Source organism: Ctenocephalides felis, unplaced genomic scaffold (genome assembly GCF_003426905.1).
Source record: "Ctenocephalides felis isolate EL2017-DRISC unplaced genomic scaffold, ASM342690v1 CF-g0.4_SCAFFOLD_02513, whole genome shotgun sequence".
NCBI lineage: Eukaryota > Metazoa > Arthropoda > Insecta > Siphonaptera > Pulicidae > Ctenocephalides > Ctenocephalides felis.
In genome coordinates, this window is record NW_020538667.1 from 5,131 (window position 1) to 11,429 (window position 6,299).

The 6,299-nt window shown below is 25.9% G+C and overlaps 1 long non-coding RNA gene across 1 annotated transcript; it reads right to left on the reverse strand.

Moving 5' to 3' along the window:
* Positions 1-3,809: 3,809 nt before the first annotated feature.
* On the reverse strand, positions 3,810-4,811 carry LOC113380989. Its single transcript, XR_003367504.1, has 3 exons — positions 4,497-4,811; positions 4,152-4,385; positions 3,810-4,045 (listed from the first exon to the last, which is right to left on the reverse strand). It is a non-coding gene; the product is annotated as an uncharacterized LOC113380989 (long non-coding RNA).
* Positions 4,812-6,299: the final 1,488 nt, after the last annotated feature.

The window sequence follows — 6,299 nt, forward strand, 5'->3', positions numbered from 1 at the left end:
AGAGATTAAATCTCTACAGCTTTAGAGAATAGTTAAGCAGTGCCCCAGATCTAAAAAAAAAAAAAATCAATATTTAGGAAATTATTTGAAAGTTTAATTAACTTTAATTTTTTATTATGCAAGTTATCAGAAAAGTATGTCACCACTGACTAGTAAGACAGGGATAACTTAGAATCATCATATAATAAAATATAAAAAAAAAATCATTAAATATAAAATTAATTATTAAGCACTATTTAAATGCTACTAATTGAATAATTACTGAAATTGTTATATTAACATACTATAAGCGGGTAGTCATACTGATGTAAAATTTTTAATGAATAATCTTTTGTAAATTAAATCATTAAGTTTTAAAAAGCAGTTTAATTGGAAAGATATATATGCAACACTAATTCAACAGAAAAAATGTACAATACAGTTGAATTTGAAAGTGGCTACATTTATTCATTTTATTCAAATTTTAATATTTAAGCATTAATAATAATATACTTTGACTAGATTTCAGTAAATCTTATTTATTACAAATGTAAATTAAAATGTTCAAAATGATGATTAAAGATTGAGGAAAAGTAGAAAATGTTCAAAATCTATATAATGTTCCAAGGCTATCTTCGCGTTCACAATTATTTTCCAATTATCCTACCCCTAAATCTAATTTTCTCTTAAATTCGCCAATTTTACTTATGTTCTCTATCTTTAATTTAATTAATAATGAAATAGATATTCACAACACTTTACCTAATCAAATAATCTCCATCTGCACAAGTTGACCTTTTTATTTCTTTTCAAATATCTCATTCTTTTCTTATTCTGCTTATAAATAATATTGTCACATTCTGCATTATATGTAATTTTATGTAAGCATTTTATGTTACTAACTATATATTGTAATTTTGCATATATTTTAATTGTTATTCATTATGTAAAATAATTGTATTTTTGAGTCCTCTTGGAGAAATCTGTGGGCAATATATTAAAATAAATAAATAAATAAATAATGCAATTTTCCAAAAAAAATACTAAAGTCTGCATTTCAAGTATCCATTTGTAAATACTAGTAATTTTTACTATTACTACTAACAGCCTGATTTTAATTTAGTGATAGTAAAATCATTGTTTACCCACTTATAGTGTGTTAATGCATAATGCATAATGCATAGTATTAGGTTGAAAGTAAAACTTAGATTGAATGACAAAAAAAACTTACCTGGATATGACTTCAATCTTTTTGATGGGATTAATCAAATCACGGAGCACCCGAAAAATAAAAATGTATTATACAATTTGAAGAAAAAATTATATAACAATATAAATAAATATTGAAGTGATCAGAAAAGTAATTCTCCATGAGTTTGTAAGACAGGTATAACTAAAAATCATCATTGTAATAATAACAGGACTAAAATGCAATCCTTATTAAAAAGGAGAGTTTTTTTTAAAGGACAAGTACAAATGTATTTCATTTTTCATTGCTCACCTCATTTTGTTTTAGAAGACACAAATAAATGTACTGCGAGTGCAATAACAAATTCACTGTAGGTGCTTCCTACATCTGTAAAGAAAATTGTAATTTAGTTTTGTGTTTGATAAAGTAAATCTATATATTTACAACTAGTATTGATTTCAGTAAAACCGTAAAATCATTATCTTCATACTGGGGCGGTAGATTTATCATCATAATATATAATTAAAATTTTATTTTAATTAAAAAATACACATGAGTTTAAATTTGATGAAAAATTACCTGGATATGACGACTTCAATCTTGCCAGTGATTGATCAAAAATTATGGAACACCTGCAAAAGAAAAATCTATGGTAAAATTTCAAGCAATATGCCTATCAATTTAATGATAGGATATTGTTGTCAGAATAGTAGTTCACCATGAATTTGTAAGACAGGGATAACTATAAATCATCATTGTAATAAAATAATGTGCTTAAAATTCTTGAATGGAATTTAATTTCTTATATAAATTAATTAAAATTGTAGTTTAATTTCTTTTAAATGTGGATACGATAAAGTATAATGATGTACATTGAAGTAATAAAAAAAATTAAGAAATAATTTCTTATGCAAAACACTTTTGGTAATTTTATTTTAAAGATTAATTTTAAGACTTCAATTAAATTACTAGAGTAATATGAAAAAAGAATTATAAATATAATATTTAATATATGACTAGAAATATGAATCAAATCATAAAAAAATTAAAAAAAGATAAAATAGTTTTTTTTATAATCTATACTAAGTTTTGTTAAAAATATTAATTTCTCATATTGAATTGAAATTTACCAAAAATAAGTATTAACACAAGTAAATTCTGAGTGACCAAAAAAAAAAATTACCTAGATATCGTCTTCAATCTTATCATCAATCAATCACACAAATCGTGGAGGCGCCTGAAATTAAAAATTAATTAATTAGTTAATATTTGAAGAAAAATATATAACAAAACTAAATATCTGAAGTTATATCAGAGAAGTAGTTCACCATGAATTTGTAGGACAGGGATAACTATAAATCATCATAGTAATAAATAAAAATAAATAGTGCTTGAAGCTCTTAAGTAAAATTGAATTTTTAAGTTAATCAAAATTTAAATAATTATTATTTTAAATAAATGATGTAAATTATGTGTACAAATAAATAATGCATGTGTATTTGTTTATAATTATAATGGTTTAATTAAATTTGAATTTATATTGTGTAGTGCTTTGAACAATAAATCGAAAAAAAGTAAGAACTGACAAAATTGTTTTTAAATTGTAAACTTTTGGTATACAAAATATATTAAAAATGAAATCTTAACACATTAGTAATAAAGTATTTACTAAAGTAATGTAACTATATATGAATATTTTTTATTGATATCACCCCAACTAAAATTGTGATTTGAATAATAAATAAAAAGTAAAAAATGATTTCAGTTTAAATAATATTTATTTTTTATTTCTAAAATTGAAATGAAATTTTTTTGAAAACATTTTTCATACAATCCTACAAAATATACCCAGTAAGCACGCGACATCAGTGCAATAGTCGCACTGATGTCGCGCCTACGACATGAGACATCGCCGCGTCGTAGTCACGAATGTGTTATTGAGATGGATCCTACACTTGAATTGACATCGCATCGCGATATCTCACTCGCGACCACCGTACGACATCTTAGCAATATCCAATTTTAGTACAAATGCATGCATAATTTTTTTATAAAATTAATAGACAATTTATTAGAAAAGCATTTATTTATTTATAATAATTACATATTATTGAAAGATTACAAATTGGTATGACAAACGTTTACAGATAATTCTATTTTAAAACAATCATAAATAACATAAATCCTAATTTACAATTATAAATAAAATAATAATTATATTATATAATGATGCACATTACTCAATCTTAATATATATATATATAATATATATATATATATATATATATATATATATATATATATATAACAGCAATGTGTAATCTTATATATAACAAATTTTTGTACATATTTGAGGAATTACTTATACAGTAGAAACTCGATTTACAGGACTAATTGTTGTCAATAGGCATTTGGCTAATCAAAAATCCAGATAATCGAATGTATTAAGAATTATGTTGTGTATTTATTAAAAATAACAAGTACATACATAGACAACAACAAAAATAGTGTTTATTAAGAAACACTTTCTTACAAATGTACATATATATTTTCTTAGATTACATAACATACATATACTAAAAACCTATAAACTTGTATGTATGTGCAAGTTGAATATTTGCATGTATATAAATTGCTCGTGGTTTGTAGTTTGCATAACCGAAAGCCGGGTAAACGAGTTTCTACTGTACATGGAACAGATATAATTTCTGAACCTATATCATTCTCTAGTCTTGACCTATTTACAATTGTACTCCTCAAATATTGTCTTGACTAAAGTAACTTCTAAGATCTGCCATGTGCTCCTAGGGCAAAAAAGAATATGACTTGTCTCATCTCACTACCGTTTCATCGCACTTCATTATATGTGAAGATTTTCTAAAAGAATGAACATAATATGTATGTATTAGAAAATGTTATATATATATATATATATATATATATATATATGTATATATATATAAATATAGTTCAAAAGACTTACAAATTCAAGACTAGTCCCCATCTTCAGTGACTGTAATTCATCCACAAATTTAACAAGCGGGATGAACTCCGAATGCATTATTTTGAACCATCAATCTTCACGAAATGATCCCAAATATCATCATGTGTTTGATCTTGTAAAATTGACTGGATTTATATCTTCAGTATCATTTTTCTATGACAATACAGCGGCGTGCTCTTGCTAACCTCTTCATTTGACGCATCGTTCAAATATCTTTCATAATACCATACAAATATCAAGTTAAGTAAACGTTAAATAAAATACTATAGATAAATTAATATAGTTATATATATATATATATATATATATATATGATGTACTTACTTTTCCATTTTATTTCAATGCTAAGTTTACTAACAAGATAAAGCACAAACACCCTTTGTTGACAACCGGCCATCTTTAATCCTAGATAATCCTACTGTTCCTGTACCACAGTAGTGTTACCATATATCATTGCTTCGTGCATAGCAAATTCACAAAATTCAAAAGTTATTCATTTAATATTTGATATTTATTCCAAACAACAAATAGAATTAGAACTAAGCATCTTTTGATAAATATTTTGTTTATGATTAGATTATTAAAAATATATATTTGCGGATAAAAAATTATTTTTGAGCATTTCTATTCAAACCTCGCGCCATCAGTAGAAGCATTTCGGGCAATACTTGTTTTTTTTTTATTTATTTATACTTGAACATTTAAGGTGCGTCCACACCTAACGAACGAACACGAACGAACATAAAAGAACGTACCAGAACGAACGGCAACAGCATAGTGTGGACGCCACAACGATCACGAACGAACATAAACAAACATGGCGAGCAATGTTCCGCAACTTGTCGGTACATCAAAGGGAATTGTTCGTTCATGTTTGTTCTCGTATGTGCAGTGTGGACGCTACCACGAATGTAGACAAACATTTTTCTTTTTTTATGTAAAAATGTGCAGTCCTGCATTAGTTTTTGTTGTGTTTATAATAAGATATTGATGTTATTGACAAATTTTGTAAATTTGATGACTTTAAATAATTTTGCTCTTTCTCGCCACCTTTAAATAATAAATCTGACGTTTCACGGTACATCCTCGAACAAAAAGATTCAAGCCCTCACTGCTTTGAGGCGTTTGTTCGTGTTCCTGTTCGTTCTTCTTTGTATTTTCTTGTTCGACATGCTCGTTCGTGTTTGTTTGTTAGGTGTGGACGCACCTTTATTAAATTGAAATAATTTTAACAGAGATCAAAATGATTAGTACGTAATTTCGATTTTTATTTGATTTTTTTTTAAATAAAATTTTTGAAAAAAATGAGATTTTTGAGAATTTTTAAAAAAAATTGACTTTTTGAAAAATTTGATTTTTTTTGGCCTCGTTTTTTTTTTTTAATTTGGAATTTTTTCAAAGCATCATGCTACGGCTATTTCAGAGGAAAAAACCGAAGCGCGTAAGCGCCGCGCCGCAGTATACGGATAAACTTTAGAAATGTTAACAAATGGTATACTTATTATTAAAGTTTCTAAAATATAAGATAATTTGATGTAACGGTTCTATCTCAATATAAAATAGCTTTTGACATCCTTCATAAAAAACGACCGATCGGTATGTCACAATTGCAATTTTAAACGAACATCTACACCACGTTGGTTTATTGTCACAGCGAGGATGTTGGCAGGGATTTATATAGAATATTGCTACAACATCACGTGCTTACTGGGTAAGAATATCTCACCTTTTTGTTTTGAAAGACGCACCAAATTCATTCGAAATGTCTGATACATCTGCAAAAAAAAGAAAAAATTTAGTACTGTGCAGAAATTAATAATAAATATTTGTGCACTTAGAAAGAAATTCAGTAAAACCGTAAAATCACGATCTTCATACTGGGGCGGTAGGTTTATCATCATTGAATTGAATTATAAAAATTAAGATTAAATTAATAAAAATATGTAACAGTAATAAAAATACTAAAACCATGTTGAAGACTGTATCATGTCCACTGATAAGTCATTTTTAAATTCGAAAAGTTAATTAATTAATAATATTATAAGAGTCTTATACAAAAACATACATAATGACTATTCAAAAAAAAAAAAAACAATTATGCAGATATGCAGTCTTAAACATGTTATT